The sequence below is a fragment of the Protopterus annectens genome, chromosome 13.part0, assembly GCF_019279795.1.
Source record: "Protopterus annectens isolate FY-2018-M chromosome 13.part0, PAN1.0, whole genome shotgun sequence".
In the NCBI taxonomy this organism is placed as follows: Eukaryota; Metazoa; Chordata; order Ceratodontiformes; family Protopteridae; genus Protopterus; species Protopterus annectens.
Genome location: NC_056747.1, coordinates 1,187,273,643 through 1,187,290,840, shown reverse-complemented (window position 1 = coordinate 1,187,290,840; position 17,198 = coordinate 1,187,273,643). Strand labels below are relative to the sequence as shown.

General features: G+C 47.0%; 1 protein-coding gene across 8 annotated transcripts in view; it reads left to right on the top strand.

Moving 5' to 3' along the window:
- The window catches only part of MAPT (microtubule associated protein tau), a 1,213,302-nt gene that overhangs the window by 551,834 nt on the left and 644,270 nt on the right, over positions 1 to 17,198 (top strand). The window lies entirely within an intron of this gene.

The window sequence follows — 17,198 nt, the reverse complement described above, 5'->3', positions numbered from 1 at the left end:
ACTGCTTCCTTTAGCAACACTTTATGCAACACTACACCTAAATTGTGCAAAAAATATTTCCTGGCAGACACTATCGGTCTGCCTGGTGGATTTTCTGGGTCTTTGTGTATTTTAGGGAGGCAATAAAAATATGCTGGTCCAGTATCCCTTAGACTAAATTTCCCTTTCACATCTTTATCTAACCAAAATCCTAGGCGAAGGCCTTTGTGAATTAAATTAATATATTTAACTTTAGCTTGTTCAATGGCATCCTGATGAACTATACTATAAACTGTTGAGTCACTCAATAAATCCCAACACATTTTAAAATATTGACTATTATGCATAATTATTATTTTGTTCCCCTTGTCAGATGGCTTTATAACTAGTTCTGTCTGTTGTGAAAAATTCTTCAATTCCAGCCATTCTAATTTAGATAAATTGTATTCAATTTCATTCATATCAAAATGATTTAAATAATATTCTAATTCAAATTCTAACATCGTGTGTAGTTTCTTAATGCCTTCATGACTAAACGGAGGCATAAAGGTGCTGTTCACCTTAACACCCGAGGTATCAATATACCTCTGTTCATAAACTTCACTATCACACGAAACAAACGACTCATCTGAGTCTGAAATAGAATACTCGGAACTTGAACCATGCACAATGTCATTCTTAGGCACTAAAACATTAAAATAGTACCACATATGAAGCTTCCTAATAAAACTATACAGCTCAATTTTACATTCATACAGTTTCGGAAGCACCGTGGGTACAAATTTAAGACCACAATTTAGAACTGATAAGAAATGTTCAGAAATGTCAAAACCAGATAGGTTAACCACATTATTTGTTAACAAACAAAGTTCAATACCATCTGGTTCTTTTATTGTCTCTCCAAGGGCGCTGAGGCCCATTTCTGTAGTATTCCTGTTCACCAAACCCTCTTTTGCGTGATTGTGCGTAACCTGGGTTCCGAAAATGATCTGGAAAAAACTGGCGATTCGCTGGAGACGGCAGACCTGGAAATTCATTGGTCTCTACGTCATTGAGACATCTATCTGAAGTTTGATTGGGTGTATTAACGCTAGAGGTACTAGCCAGTCTCTCTCTGTTATCTGGATTCTGATTGGATGATTGAGCCACAAGGCGGGTACGTTGATTATTACGAAAAAGATACACATTGCCTTTATCAAAGTCTCTCAAGTCCCTTTGTAGTTTATGCATCTTTTGATCAATTATTTTCTTTTCTAAAATATGAACTTTGTCTTGAATATCTCTAAAACAGGCATCCAGTCTACTGCGATCTAACACAGTAACCAAGTTATTGCACACTGCATTAATATCTTTCTTTAAATTGACAAGTTTAACATTGTCTCTTTCTATTTGAATTTTTATCCATTCCCTCGAACATTGATGTGCAGCACACTCCCATCTGGAGCATGTAGCTCTGGGGAATTGGGATTTCTTTAAGTGGAGCATGTCCAACAGCTCTGGGTTTGACGTAGCTCTGTATGTTAGGCAGAGATCGCCTCTGAGTAGGCGATATGCAACGGAGTAAAGCTGGAGTTTTTTTAGATGGTCTGCGTAGGGCATTTGTTTGAGGCTGGTAATCCTCTTGGGAGGTATTTCTGTGGCCTTTCCAGTTGTTGTAGATGTCTTGTGAGGTACATACCAAAAGGGATGTTGTACTCTATAATGGGTCTAATGAGTGATGAGTAGAGGGGAACAATGACCTCTTTTTTCCTGGATGAGAAACCTTTTGTGATGAGGTGTGCCATGTAGAAGGATTTCCTGACTACTGTGGCAATGTGAGTATCAAAGTAGAGACTACTGTCCACCTGTGTCCCAAGGTCTCTTATCACACTTTCGGTGTTAAGTAGATTACCGCCTATGTGGTAGTTGAAGGGTACAGAATTTTTACCAAAGGGGATGACAATGCACTTTTTGGCATTGAGCTTGAGGCCATGGCTTTGACACCAGGCATCTGTCTCAGTGAGGCCATCTTGTAGGATGTCCACATCGTTAGAGTTTCGATTATGGCTCCTAGTTTGTAGTCATCTGCGAACTTCGTTAGCCAAAGACCTTCTGTGTTAGCCTGTATTTCAGAGAAGTAGACACCAAACAGGAGAGGACCCAGGACTGAACCTCATGGTACTCCACTTGTCACTGGTCTGAAGTTGGATTTGGAGTCTGCTATTTTCACAGTGTGGGTTCTGTCAGTGAGACAGTTCCCAACCCATCTTGTGACATATGGATTTATACCTAGTTTCATGAGTTTATCTATAATTCCAGAGTGGGGGATGGTGTTGAAAGACTTGGCGAGATCTAGATAGGCTGTGTGAACCACCTTACCCTCGTCTACGGCTTTGGTGACTGCTTCAAAGAAGTCTGTCAGGTTTAGGAGAAATGATCTGCCTTTTACAAACCTGAAATGGATGGGGTCCAGAGTTTGGAGATTACCAATCTCTTTGTTTATAAGTTCCATGATGATACATTCCATGACCTTGCAGACCAGGCTCGTCAGGCTAATGGGGCGATAGCTCCTGGGGTCCGTGGTGGCTCCCCCTTTGTGGAGTGAGATAACTGTGGCTGTGCGCCATTCAGTGGGTACAAAGCATGATGTGAGGCTATGATTGAACATGGTACTTAGGTGGGGTGCCAGTTCATTCTGTAGTTCATGTAGAACGCAGCCTGGGATGTTGTCAGGTCCCATGGATGCTGTGTTCTTGGCTTTGGAGAGTGTGGTTTTTACCTGTGCAGCCATGATTGCAGGAACTTTTTATTCTTCCGGTATAGAGATGGGCCCTTTAGGGGGTGAGAGGGGGGTAAAGTTAGCAATGAACCTATCTGCCAGGATGTTGGCAGTATCAGTTGGTTCTGTATATTTAGTGCCATTGTGCTGTAACTCAGAGCAGATCTGAGTGTTGCCATTGAGATTCTTGACATAGCTATAGAATGCTTTGTGGTTGTCTTTAGAACCTGTGGCGATTTTGTTTTCATAACTAGCTTTGGAGGATTTTATGAGGGATCTCAGCTTCTTACTGAGGCTGACCAGGGAGTTCCTCCAATCATGGGATTTTACTATGTTTTGCAACAGTTTCTTTCTTTTGTTGTAGAGTTTGTTTATGGCAGAGGACCACCAGATTGCCTTCCTTTTTTTGGAAGATAGCATCTTGTTTCTGTTAGGGATAGCACAATCCATGCACCCGTGTAAGTGCTTATAAAGTGCATTTGTGTAGGATTCAGCAATCATACCTCTACTGTCCGTCTGCATGGGTGTCGTGAAGTTTGCCACTTCTGTCTTAAGAAGCATGAAGTTGGCTTTGGAGAATTTTTTTACGGTGGTTTCCCTAATGGGGAGTGGGGACAGGATGTGAATGTCCAGGTGATTAGCTTGTGGTCGGATCTGACCAACGAGGAATTGACCTCTGGTGTGGCACATCGGTCGCCCATGTTGGTAATGACCAGGTCTAGGATATTGCTGTCTCTGGTGGGGTGTGGATAAGTTGATCCAAGGCACTGGAATTTATGAGTTCCAGAAAACGTTGAGCAAAAGAGTTGGTACATGAGTAGTTTTCCCAGTTAATGGTGGGGTAGTTGAAATTGCCCATTATTAGGGTGTTGGGTTGTACCCTAATATTTTCCAGTGTATCAAGAAATGAGGAGTGGGAATCCTGTGGCATGGTGGGGGTTCTGTAGCAAGCTACAATTTGGATTGCAGTCTTGCCCAGAGTTAGTTGCACTTGGAGAATCTCAGATGCATTATGCTGAGCAACTAACCTGGAGGTGTGGATATCCTTAATGAATATGGACATGCCTGCCTGTAGTGTTTCGGTCCAGGTTAGGTGGCCGAAAAGTGTGGTATGAATTATAGTCTGGTAATGCAGGGGTGCTGTCTGGAGCCTTGAATCAGGTCTCCATCACTGCACAGATGTAGATGTTCTCCATTTTAAGGTGTGCCTCGAGTGAGTGCATTTTGAAGTTTAGACTTCTAGCATTGAGTAGCATTACCCTCAGATTTTGCTTGCTTGTACCTGTTACGGTGGTGAATTTGTCATTTGAACCTTGCCTAAAAAAGACACTATAGGGGTTGCAAGAGCCTTAGCCAGTATCCAGAATCCCAAGGGTGACAGGTGCAGGCCATCTCTGGCAAAGCATCTTGGCCTGTCGATCATGTCATCCCAGGCAGACAGATACTGGATCCCCCTAGAATGACACCAGAAGTTAACCAATTGTTGAAGTAAATCATTTTGTCCTTGTACTGTGGTATCATTGTGGGTGATGACAGGATGCTACTCAGGGCTATGGTCATAACTGCCTGGGTTACAAGATCGTAGAGCTCCTCCATGTCTCTTTTCATGTAGTCCAGGGAGGTACGTCTCAGGTCATTCACATCAACATGGACAATGACAGAGTCATATTTGTACTTGTTGTGGAGTGAACTGAGTATGTGCGTTATGTGGCAGATCCTGGCACCCGACAGGCAGCTGACAGTAACTTTCTCCTTGTTTAGCCTGGTGAGTGGAACATCAGTGTGCCTGACTATAGTCACCTATGACTAGAGTGTTGGGTATGTTGTTATGCCTTATGGGCTGTGGTTGAGTGGCACACTGAGTTTGTGGGCTATGTGTCATTTGGGTTGTGTTGGGGGGGGGGATGAAGGTTGCTTGCGTTTCTGCTTGCAGGTCTCTGTTCCTTGGGCATATTTTTATTGAGAGCCTCCATGAATGTTGGTGTGTGTTTAGAGTTTCTATGTGTATGCTTTGGTGGTGTAAGTTTTGAGGGACTATGTGATGAGTGTGGTGTGGTGCAGTCCAGTCCAGTCTTGGGTGAAGAGAGCTTTGCTTCCAGTTTGGCTATATAAGTGCATCTCTCACAGGTTGTAGTGTTGGGTGGTAGGAGGAGAAAGTTGTCTGTGTACATGAGGCAATTGCTGCATTGCCCCAAGATGCCCAGATTCATCAGGTAGACAGGAGAAAACACCGGGAGCTCACCCTTAGACATGAAAACATATAAAAAACTGTTTTCCTCTAGACAAATGAGGAAAATTGAGTGCTGTAGTAATTTGTAGCTTACTTATTGCTTACAACGAGTTGTGAAGAAGTGCTGAGCTCAAAGAAACAGATTTGAGTGCTAAAACTAAAAAACTGACTAGTTCTAAGGGAAAATTTGAAGTGCACACTTTATGGCACCGGGAATAGTTTAACCCTAGATAAGCGGTGATGAATAAAGTCAAACCTCATAACCCCAATAGAGACATTCTCCCTCCTGGTTATAGTATAATTTGCCTAGATCACCAAAAAAAGGGGGTGGGGTTGCCATTGCCTACTCCAACCACCTAACTCTTACAAGTCTTAAGAAACCTGTCCCATCCCTCCCTCCTGCTGAATTTCTGACAGCTAACCTTAAACTTAATAACTATACTACTGTCACTGTTGCAGCCATCTATATTCCCCTGCTGGAAAACCTTCTCTCATACTACTCTCAACATATTCCAAACAAAACCATCCTCGTTGGGGACATAAATATTAACTGGCTAACTTTCTGTTCTCCACATTCTTTCATACATTAATTTATATGGCTTTACACAACTAATCTCTGAACCCACCCATACCAACAACTCACACATCCCTAGTACTCTTAGCGACTGGACACTAATCTCTGATTCCTCCAAGTGTCATAACCCCGAAACCCTACCTAATTCCCTAAGTGATCATTCCCCAATAAAAGTGCTTAGATTCACTCCTCACTTCACTGGACCACACAGATTCATAACTTGTCGCAAACTATCTAACTTCCACCCAGAGACTTTTAAAGCCCTCTTCTCTAGAGTTAACTGGACATACCTTACCCAACTCCCCCTCAAAGAAGCAGTCCAGTCATTCAGCTCTACCTTCCTTAAAATTCTTAACTCATTTGTTGCTATCTGCACCGTCTGTATAAATTCTAACATATCCCCATGGCTAGCTAATGCTACTCGCGCCCTAATGAAAACTAGAGACAGGTTGTGGAAAACATGGGTAAAAACTAAGCTCCCTACAGACTTGCAAAAATATAAAGAACTCAGAAATCTGACAAAGAAACACATTAATAAAGCCAAAAAAAGACTTCTACTTTAACCCTTCTACAGCACTAAGTTCTATTCCCAAAAAACTTTGTAACTCAATAAAACAAATATTGCATCCTGGTAGTCTTTGTTTTCCCAATCCATGCCCAAACAAGACACCAGAAGAAATTGCCACCATCTTTAACACCTGTTTTATGGAATTCATGTCTAAGTTGTTTAACCCTGATCCCTCTACTGCTAACACTACTAACTCCTCTGAACCCACTCCTGTTATAAACTCTTCTAATACTTTTTTCCCCTCAAATCTGCACCTACTAGCTACATTAAATCTCTACTCTCCAAATTAGAACCCTGTTCGGCATCAATATCCCTTCCTTTTTCCTTCAGTTAGCAGCTGACTCACTCGCTCTCCCTGTATTTATCTTAATTAACCGCTCCATTTCTGAGTCAAAAGTCCCTTTTATCTGGAAAGAATTCTACACTCTATCTATACACAAAGGAGGTAACTCAACTGAAATCACTAACTTTAGATCTATCGCTATCCTCTCACCACTCTCAAAAGTATTGGTAAAATGCATATAGGAAAACCTGCTCACACCCTCTTAACATGGCATGTTAAGTTGTCTATCTCGCCTTCATTCTTGCTGGATGGGTTCGGAGCCGACCTCGGCTCTGACTCGGCCACTCTAAAAGCTCGAGAGTTGGTTCCACCGGCTCGAGGCTCCCCTTATATCCCACAATGCTAGGCGAGAGTTACCTCAGATCTCGTTTGCCGCTACAGCTATCGAGGTGTTGGTTTTCTACCGGTTCTTGGTAAGTGACTTTCTAGTGTACTTAGTCTATTAAAACCCCTTTAATTTTAATATTTTTACGTATTTCCCTTAGTTTAGAGAAATTCTTATCCCCTTTCTTTAAAATTCCTGATGTTATGTGATCCTATCTCGCCTACATTCTGACTGATGGGTTCGGAGCCGATCCCTCGGCTCCGACTCGGCACGCTTATGCCAAAGAGTGAAGTCTCTTATTGGCTGAGCTTACTATATCCCAGGATGCACCACTACCAGTCCCCCAGATCTCGTTTGCCGCTAACTTGCGAAGACGTGGTCTCGAGCTGGCTGAGCTGAGTAGTATTTATTTACTAACTTTTTTCTGTCAGAATTTTGCTGTTCTTGTCATAAAAAGCTGTTTTAACGGCTATTCTTCACTTTTGTGTGTGTTTGAAGTTTTTTGAGAAACTTTGTAGTGTGATTGGGCGTTGATTTTGGTTTCAGGCCTCCCTCATCTAGGGCCTTCCCGGTCAGTCAACCCCCCTTAAACCTAAGAGGGTTTCAAAGTACCCTTGTGTTGGTCGTTACGGATTGTTTACCTAATCGGCAGCTGTAAACCGATTTTTAGGTAGTGTCAGTTTGATCAGAAAATCAAGTGTATAGTGTTGTTTTTCTGTCAGGGATTACCGTTTTGTGCTATAATGTCTCAGAATCCTAGGCCTTCGGGCTTCAAAAAATGCACCAAATGTAATTTTAAAATGTCAATCACAGATGACCACTCTCTCTGTGTTTATTGTTTGGGTGCAAAACATTTACAAGAGTCATGCAGCGTTTGTCACGCTTTTTCCTCGAGGGTCCTCCAGGAGAGGAAAAATAAACTCATTCTTAAAGGCTTAATAAAACCCTCCTTTGAAGAAGCTCTAGCATCCTCTCCTTCTCCAGCTAAAAAGAAAGGCGCGGCTCCGACCAGTCCGTCGGATCCGGCCGCCAAAAGACATAGGCAGGCTTCTCCTTCAGCTCCAAGGACTTCGGAGCCGAGGGCGGAACGGTCTGCCTCGATGCCACCAGTCTCGACTCCTCTGGCTTCGGAGCCGATGGCTGGGGCATCGAGAGGCGGGTCACCTTCGTCGGCTCCATTGGTCTCGGAGCCGACAAGGGTTGCCCGCTCAGACACTTCCTCCTCGGCGCCGAAGTCCTCCTCGGCACCGATGGAAACTAGTGTGGGTATTCCTTCGGCGCCGATAGTCATCGAGTCACCTCGGAGCCGGTCCCCTAGCCCTTTGGGGCCGTTGGAGAGGCCATCTCGAACCCATTCAGTATCCTCTAAGTCTTCGAGGATGTCGGATTCGGATATAGACAGGGTGCTCCAAAGACTGTTCCAGTCCCCAGTCTTTCAAAAATTTGTTTCGGCTCCGACCCAGTTGGCTTCGGAGCCGATAGCCCATGCCCACCCCATTGCTATTCCTCCTCCGACCGCTTCGGCTCTGTCGGAGCGGGTGCTGTTGGAGCCGGTGGAGATCTTAGGGTCGGCTCCGACCCTTACTCCAACCCGGGCCTTCGGGTCCGAGTTTGGTACACGGACTTCTTCGGCTGGACCCGGGGGTGATGTTTCGGGGCCTATGCTTTCGGTTCCGAGCCTCCCTCTCGGTGCTTCGGCTGCGGGACTTCCGTCTGCTATCATGGCTCCGGGGACCGGACACTCCCAGGATTCTGGGGGTCCGGCTTTCAGAGCTATGAGGAGTGCCTTGGCCAAGTCTTCGGCCATCTCTCCGACTTTACCGGCACCTTCCCTGGGTGTGGAGACTGGGTCTTTGGCAGTTCCCCTGTCCGTAGGCAGCGGAGCCCCTGGGCCTGAGGTTACCCCCATTGGGGTTCCCTCCTCCTGAGGGTTCTTCGGAGTTGTCTTCAGAGGAACCCCCAAGGAAGAGATCGTGCAAGAGGAAGCACGTGGACTCCCCCGAGTCTATTACATCGGACACTGATCTTGATGATGCGGAGGGGTCCCCGAAGTCATCCTCGGATGATGTCTCATTTGCAGACATCTTAGAGATCCTCAAACAACGAGGCGGCTGGATATCCAAACCCCCCTCTGCTGATGAGTCAGTGCTCCTCAAGGCCTTTGGGGCTCAGCCCTCCGCCTCCTGGGTGTCTCCGCCCTTCGATGAGCTCCTGGATTTAGTTTGTCGAAGGGCGTGGGAACATCCAGATACCGTGGAACCAGTCCCTTCTCGTCCTAATAAATTTTTGTCTGCCCCACCCGAGAAGGAGTTCCTCACTAAAGGCGTGGCTGTAGATGCCATGGTGGTGGCATCTGCTACACAACAGGACGTGGCAGAGGCTTCAACGTCCGTCCATCCTCCTAATAAGGAGTCTAGGAGCATGGACAGATACGGGAAGCGCACCCTGACTTCAGCGGCCTTTACTTTAAGGTCTTTGAATTATTTGGCACATTTTACCAGGCTTCAGAGGGATCTGGTCAAGGAGCTGTCAGATTCCTCTCGGTAACCTACCTGAGCAGCTAGCCCAGTCGGTTAGCTCTCAGTTGGCTATCCTTACGCCAATTTCTAACTCGTCCATGAGGCTCATTTCCTATGCGGCTGAAGGCGGTAGAGCGGCAGGCACAGGCGTGGCTCTCACGGAGACAAGCCTGGCTCCGCTTGTGTCAGTTTATGGAGGCCTTCAAGTCTTCTTTCACCGACGCTCCCTTTGATGGGTCCTCTTTGTTTGGACCTAAGGTTAAAGACACCCTTACCCGCTGTGAGCAAGAGGGAAAAACTTTATCTGCCGTAGGTGCCCGTTATTCCACTCCCTTCGGCCTTATCCCAAGGCTAAAGGAGGGAAGATGTGGTTCCGTAAATCACGTAAGTTTTTTCCCCAACAGCAGGAAGATTCCCCTTCCAGAGGCAGAGGACGGGGAAATTTTTCTGGGAGACGCCGTCCCAGAGGCGGCAGAGGGCCCCGCAATTCTGGAGACCGCGAGTCCTTTCGTGGCTCTTCAGCCTCCCACACATCATGAGGGATTGCCCGGCTGTGCTGCTCGGAGCCAGTCGGGTGCCGTTGCCAAGCACCTAAAAGCCTGGGAGTCAATCACTCAGGACAGATGGGTGCTTGGATCATTGCCGGAGGTTACACCATCCCATTCACATACTCACCCCCACCGTCCAAAAAATTCCCGGACCCACCACCCAGTCAAAGGGAAATTGCAGCCGCAGAAGCTTTAAAGCTGCTAGAAAAAGGAGTCATCCAACCGGTCCCCACAGACCAGATTGGATCCGGAAATTACTCCAGGTTCTTTTTAGTGCCAAAAAAGACAGGGGACCTGAGAGCAATATTGGATCTCAGCACACTGTACCCATACGTCACGAAATCCAAATTCGAATGGTCACGTTACAATCCATTCTCCCATTGTTGGAGAAGGATGTTTGGATGTGCTCCATAGACCTCAAGGACGCCTATTATCACATACCGATACATCAGGCGTCCAGGAGGTATCTGCGCTTCAGCCTGGGAGTCAGTCATTTCCAATTTTGTGCACTGCCCTTTGGTCTCACCACAGCCCCCAGGGTGTTCACCAAGTGTTTGGCAGTAGTGACTGCTCACCTGAGGAGTCTTGGATTCCAAGTGTTTCCCTATCTGGACGACTGGCTCCTGACTGCCACCACCAGGCATCTACTAATGGACAACCTCAAAGCCACCATCTCCCTGGGTGCTACCCTGGGGATTACATTCAATTGGTCAAAGTCTGTCTTGCTGCCCTCTCAGCGCATAAGGTTCATAGGAGCAGAGATAGACTCAAAATTGATGCGCGTTTTTCTTCCTACTGAAACGATCCAGATTTTACAGGGCCAAGTTCAAGCTCTGATTTCAAGATCCAAAGCCCCAGCCAGGATGGTTCTACAAGTTTTAGGTTCAATGTCTGCCACGGTTCTTTTAATTCCTCTGGCAAGATTGCACATGAGGATTCTTCAGTGGCTATTGTCAACTCAATGGTCCTTTCAGGACCTTCCCCTCAATCATCCCATCATGATTACAGAAACATGCAAACGGGACCTTCGCTGGTGGCTTCAGACATCCAATCTAAATCAAGGAAGGCCCTTTGTTATTCCCTCTCCAGTGGTTACCCTGACGACAGATGCCTCCCAGATAGGGTGGGGGGGGGCATTGTCTGGGCAGGTTAGTTCAGGGCTCCTGGCTTCCAGGCGAAGCTCTTCTCCACATCAATGTGTTGGAGATGAGGGCTGTACTTCTGTCCCTACAGGCCTTACACAAGTTTCTTCCTCAGGGCATCATCGCCATCCACACAGACAACATGTCGGTGGTCTGGTATCTAAACAAACAAGGAGGGACCAGATCTTACCCCCTTTGCAGAGAGGCCATGAGGGTGTGGGAATGGGCTGTAGCTACCAACCGTTTCTTGGTAGCGACCCACATTCCGGGGAAATCGAATATATTGGCAGACAAATTGAGCAGGACAATTCTCTCTCCTCATGAGTGGTCCCTAAACGAAACAGTAGCAGCTCAGGTTTTCAGGAGATGGGGAACGCCGTGCTGCGATCTATTTGCAACACCACTGAACACGAAGTGCAAAAGGTTCTTCTCCTTGACTCCACATCAGGGGGAAGCAGCTATGGATGCTCTAGCACAACCTTGGCCAACAGGGCTACTTTATGCCTTTCCTCCGATACCACTTCTCTCCAAAGTCATTCAAAAAGCTTCTCAATTGGGGTCCACAATGATACTGATTGCTCCATACTGGCCTCGTCAGGTATGGTTTCCCTACCTGAAGAAACATGCGGTGGACGATCCTTGGACGTTAGATCTAACTCCAGATCTGCTAATCCATCAGTCGGGACGACAGCATCAGTCCCTACACTCCTTGAAGTTGACAGCTTGGCTCCTCCACTTCCGACTTTAGTCAGAAGTCACACATTAGACCCGGAAGTTATTCACATTTTATCTTCAGCCCACAAACCCACCACTAAGAAATTGTACCTCAGTAAGTGGAAGAGGTTTGCTATCTGGGCTCAACTCGAGCTTAGACCCTATCACTGCTCCAATCCCGGAAGTTTTGAAATTCTTAACATCCCTGTTTAATCAAGGATCTTCTGTCTCTACTATTAAAGTCCAACTGGCGGCTATCTCTAAATTCCACGAATCCATGGATCCTCCATTGATGAGCAGCAGACTATGCAAAACTTTCATTAAAGGTGCGGGCCTGTTAAGACCCCCAGTTTTTCATCCTGCACCTCCGTGGGATCTTGATTTGGTGCTTCGTGCATTAACATCTTCCCTTTCGAACCGGCTGCTACATGTGAGTTAAAATATCTGTCTTGGAAAACTGCCTTCTTAGTTGCAATTACTTCTGCAAGAAGAGTTTCAGAGCTTCAAGCCCTGTCTATTAAACCACCGTACTTGATTTTCCACAAGGATAGAGTATCACTTAGGCCTAATCCATCCTTTGTCCCAAAGGTCTGTTCTAATCTCTGTCTCCAACAATCTCTAGAGCTACCAGTTTTCTTCCCAAAATTCTCCAATGAAGCAGAATACACTCTCCATAAATTGGATGTTCACAGGCAATTGCGCTTCTATTTAGACAGGACTCAGCAATTTCGTAAGTCAGACCAGTTGTTTGTGTCCTTCTCAGACAATAAATTGGGTAAAACCATCACAAAAGCTACTATCTCCAAATGGATTAGAGATTGTATAACTCAGGCTTATTCTTCTTGAAATAAGCAACTTACAACATCTATCAAAGCTCACTCTACCAGAGCTATGGCGACTTCTATAGCTTTTCATTCCAAGCTCGCTATATCGGAGATTTGTGCTGCAGCTACTTGGTCCAATCCGCACACTTTCATTTCCCACTATAAATTGGATGTGGCATCTAAAGGGCGAGCATCATTTGGTTCCACGGTACTCAGGAGTGTTTTCCAGTGAGCCACCCAGGATTCAGGTGCTAGGACGCTGTCCCATCAGTCAGAATGTAGGCGAGATAGGATCACATAACATCTTTTAGTTATGTACTCACCATAACTTCAGATGTTTGGGATCCATCTCGCCTACATTCCTAATACCCACCCTCCTTCCCCTGCCTTGGAGATCAGAAGAGATTGAACGGTTTGAGTTCTACTGTTTTTATCTTGTTTCATCTGACGATGTTATATAATCAGAGCGTGCATGTGTGCATGTATGCGGACAAACTAGATCTGGGGGACTGGTAGTGGTGCATCCTGGGATATAGTAAGCTCAGCCAATAAGAGACTTCGCTCTTTGGCATAAGCGTGCCGAGTCGGAGCCGAGGGATCGGCTCCGAACCCATCAGTCAGAATGTAGGCGAGATGGATCCCAAACATCTGAAGTTATGGTGAGTACATAACTAAAAGTTTTTTTCCCTCAAGAACTTTAAGTTCTTCCCTTGGGCCTTCAGGCCTCTTTTCCTTCCCTAGTGGAGAGTGTGTGTTATTTTTCTCTTAAAACCTAGTTAGTGGTTTATTATATATTTTAATTAGACAGGGTGTAATTAGTGTGTTTGTGACTGTGTGTGTGATTACACCTGTAGTTATGTCTAAAGAAGCAAAGGTCTCCGGATTCAAGAAGTGTGATGCGTGCTGTCAGAAAATGTCTCTGACAGACGCTCACACTTCTTGTGTCTACTGTCTGGGACCTTTGCACCTGCAGGACTCCTGTGCTGTGTGCCATGGCTTCAGCCCCAGGGTCCTGCAGGAAAGAAAAAATAAATTGATTTTAAGGGGCTTACTCAAGCCAGAGGATTCCCTTTCTGTTTCTACAGGGAAGCCCTCTAAGGCATCTAGGTCTTGGCTCCGACAACTGAGCCGAGACCTAAGGTTTCTAAACCTCTGCCTACATCGGCTCCGGCTGGAGCTGATGAGTCTCAGTCCACAGTTTCTGTGGTTCCCTCGGCTCCGGCTGGAGCCGAGGTATTAAAGTTCCGTGTCGGCTCCTACCAGACCTTGAGCCGACAACTAGGAAGAGGTCCAGGTCACCATCTCTTGGCTCCGTTCATTCGGCTCCAGGATCTCCCTGCTGTCTGAGCGGGCCAAAGATCTCACTCCTCTAGGTCATCGAGGCTGTTGGATCATGACCTTCAGAGGGTAGTGAGTCGACTTCTTAAGTCCGAGGCACTGGCCCAGATGCTTCAGAGCCCGACTCATCAGTCGATGCCTGCCCTGGTCCATCAATATATTCCTCCTTGACTCTCTTGAGCTCGGGCGGTCGTCGGAACCGAGACTGTGATAGCGTCGGAGCCGATACATTTGTCTTGGCTCCGTCGGCTCCGATTTCTTCCTTGGAAGAATCTCGGCGCCGGACTTCCCTCGTCAGCTCCGAGGGTGAGTGGCATCGGACCCTTGTCCGACCCTCTCCCTCTCGGTGCTTGGCGCTGGTGAGTTCGGCTCCGACATTGCCTCGAGCCATCACTGTCGGTGCCGAGGAGGTTCTTAGCTTCTCGGGCGGGGACCTCTTGCTTTGCCTGACAGGGGTGCATTCGAGGTCATGCGGAGTGTGTTAGAGCCTGGCTCTACTCCACAGTCGGCTCCGTCCGCCCCTCCCTCTCTGATTGCCTCAGGTCAAGTCGACTCACTCCCTCATCCCGGACCGCAGAGAGCCAGCTCCTCAGGAACCCCTGTGGGGATTTCATCCTCTTCGAGGCCTCTCCTGATTTGGCAGAAGAGCCCCTCGGAAGAGAAGTGTAGAGGAAACACATTGACTCACCTGAGTCCATCACGTCTGACACAGATTTGGATGATTCTGAGGGTTCCCCCCGTTCCCCTTCTGAAGATGTCTCATTTGCAGACATACTAGAGATCCTGAAACAGAGGGAAATTGGCCAGCCCTCAACCCTTCGGAGGATGAATCTGTGTACCTTGAGGCGTTTGGCTCTCGCCCTTCCACCTCCTGGGTGTCTCCCCTTGACCCCCTCATGCAGGTGGTTGCTAAGAAGGCATGGACGGCTCCTGATTCAGTGGACCCCACTCCCAGGAGGCCCTCCAAGTTCATAACGGCACCAGCAGACAAACAGTTCTTAACAAAAGGAGTTTCTGTGGATGCTATGGTGGTAGCTGCTGCCACTAAGAAGGAGCTAGCTGATCCTTCAGTACCTGTCCATCCACCTAACAAGGAATCTAGGTCCATGGACAGTATGCGGAAGCGGATGTTCTCGTCAGCGACATTTACCATGCGTTCGCTGAACTACCTATGCCACTTTACTCGTCTTCAAAGGGACTTGATCAAGGAAGCGAGTGAAATGTTAAAGGACCCTACAGCTGCGGGTTTTCAAGATAAGATGAATACGCAGCTGGCTACCCTTAACTCCATAACCAACTCCTCCATGCCTTCTCTACGCGGCTGATGGAGCGAGTAGAGCCGAGGGACAGGTGTGGCCTTACGTAGGCATGCCTGGATGCGGCTATGTAATTGCGGACCCCTTCAAGACGTCTTTCACTAACTCCCGTTTGATGGATCATCTCTCTTTGGTCCTCAAGTGAAAGAAACCTTGACTAGGTGCGAAACTGATGGCAAGACCCTTTCTGCCGTCGAGTCCGTTTTCTACTCCTTCTAGGCCTTACCCCAAAGGCCAGAAAGGTGGAAAGATGTGGTTCCGTAAACAATCTCAAGGGACTTCGCCTGGCGACAGAGTCATTTCCCGGCAGAGGCGGGAATAACAATGGTAGGCGCCGCCCTAGGGGCAGGGGTCCGCAGAACCAGGGCAATCGAAGCCTTCCTGACAAGCCCTTTCAGCATCCCTGAGATGTTGCCCGACTGCCCATCTTCGGAGGCAGTCGGGGAAGATTGTCACTGTACCCAGAAGCCTGGCTATCCCTGACTCAAGACAAATGGGTACAGTCCATCATTTCAAGGCTATTCTATCCCTTTCTTCGCATTCCAAATCAATCAAAAATCCCTTCCAGATGTTCCACCGCTCAAAGGGATCTAGCGGTTTGGAGATTTCAAAACTGCTTACAAAAAGAGCAATTCAGCCAGTTCCAGCAGACCAGCAAGGATCCGGAATCTACTCAAGGTTCTTTTTAGTTCCAAAGAAAACAGGGGACTGGAGACCAATTTTGGATCTCAGTATCTTGAACAGATCAGTCAAGAAAACAAGATTTCGGATGGTCACGCTGCAATCCATCCTTCCCCTTTTGGGCAAAGGAAACTGGATGTGCTCTATAGACCTTCAGGATGCGTACTATCACATAAAAATGAACAGACGCTCCAGAAGATTCCTCCGCTTCAGGCTGGGAACCAGTCATTTTCAGTTCAGGGCCCTGCCCTTTGGTCTCACCACTGCCCCCCAGTTGTTTACCAAATGCATGGCAGTGGTAGCTTCTCACCTGAGACGACAAGGATTCCAGGTGTTTCCATATTTGGACGACTGGCTCCTCACAGCTCCCACCAAGCATCTCCTTCTGATGGCCAGGGATTACACTTTTCGCATTTGTCAAAGTTAGGCATTTCAATAAATTGCGAAAAGTCTGTTTTGTCGCCTTGTCGTACTATTACTTTCATAGGCGCAAATCAAGACACAGTAGACATGTCTGCGAGACTAACACATCAGAGAATAACAGACATTCACAAGCTGGTCTCACTGCTTTTCAACAACAACAGAATCAAAGCCAGATTAGTTCTGAAAGTGTTGGGAATTATGGCGGCGGCCATACCCCTGCTTCCATTAGCCAGATTCCATATGCGGATCCTTCAATGGATGCTCTTTACTCAATGGTCATACCAGGAACTTCCAATGTCTCACACCATTATGATCACGCAAGCATGCAAAAATCATCTCATGTGGTGGATGTCTTCCCCTCAGCTCTTGTTGGGAAGACCCTTTGTTCCACCCCCTCCGGTTGCTACTCTGACAACGGATGCCTCCCTGATCGGGTGGGGGGGGCATTATCAGGGCAGGACGGTCCAGGGCACATGGCAACCAAACGAATGCCACTTGCACATAAATGTTCTGGAGATGAGAGCAGTGCTTTTAGCGTTGCAAGCCCTTCAAGACTCTCTTCCCTTGGGAGCGATTGCAATCCAGACAGACAATATGTCTGTAGTGTGGTACATCAACAAACAAGGCGGAACCAGGTCATACCCCTGTGTCGAGAAGCACTCAGACTGTGGCAATGGGCGATTTCTTCTCAGCGGTTTCTGATAGCAGCACATCCCGGAAGTCCAATCAAATTGCGGACAAGTTGAGCAGAGCAATCCTCGTGCCTCACAGTGGTCTCTGAAAGACTCTGTGGTGAGAGAAATTTTCCTCAAGTGGGGTCAGCCTTGCTGCGATCTTTTGCTACTCCCCAAAACAGCAAGTGCAGAGAATATTTCACTCTATTCCTTTACCAGGCCAACCCAGCAGAGGCGCTCTA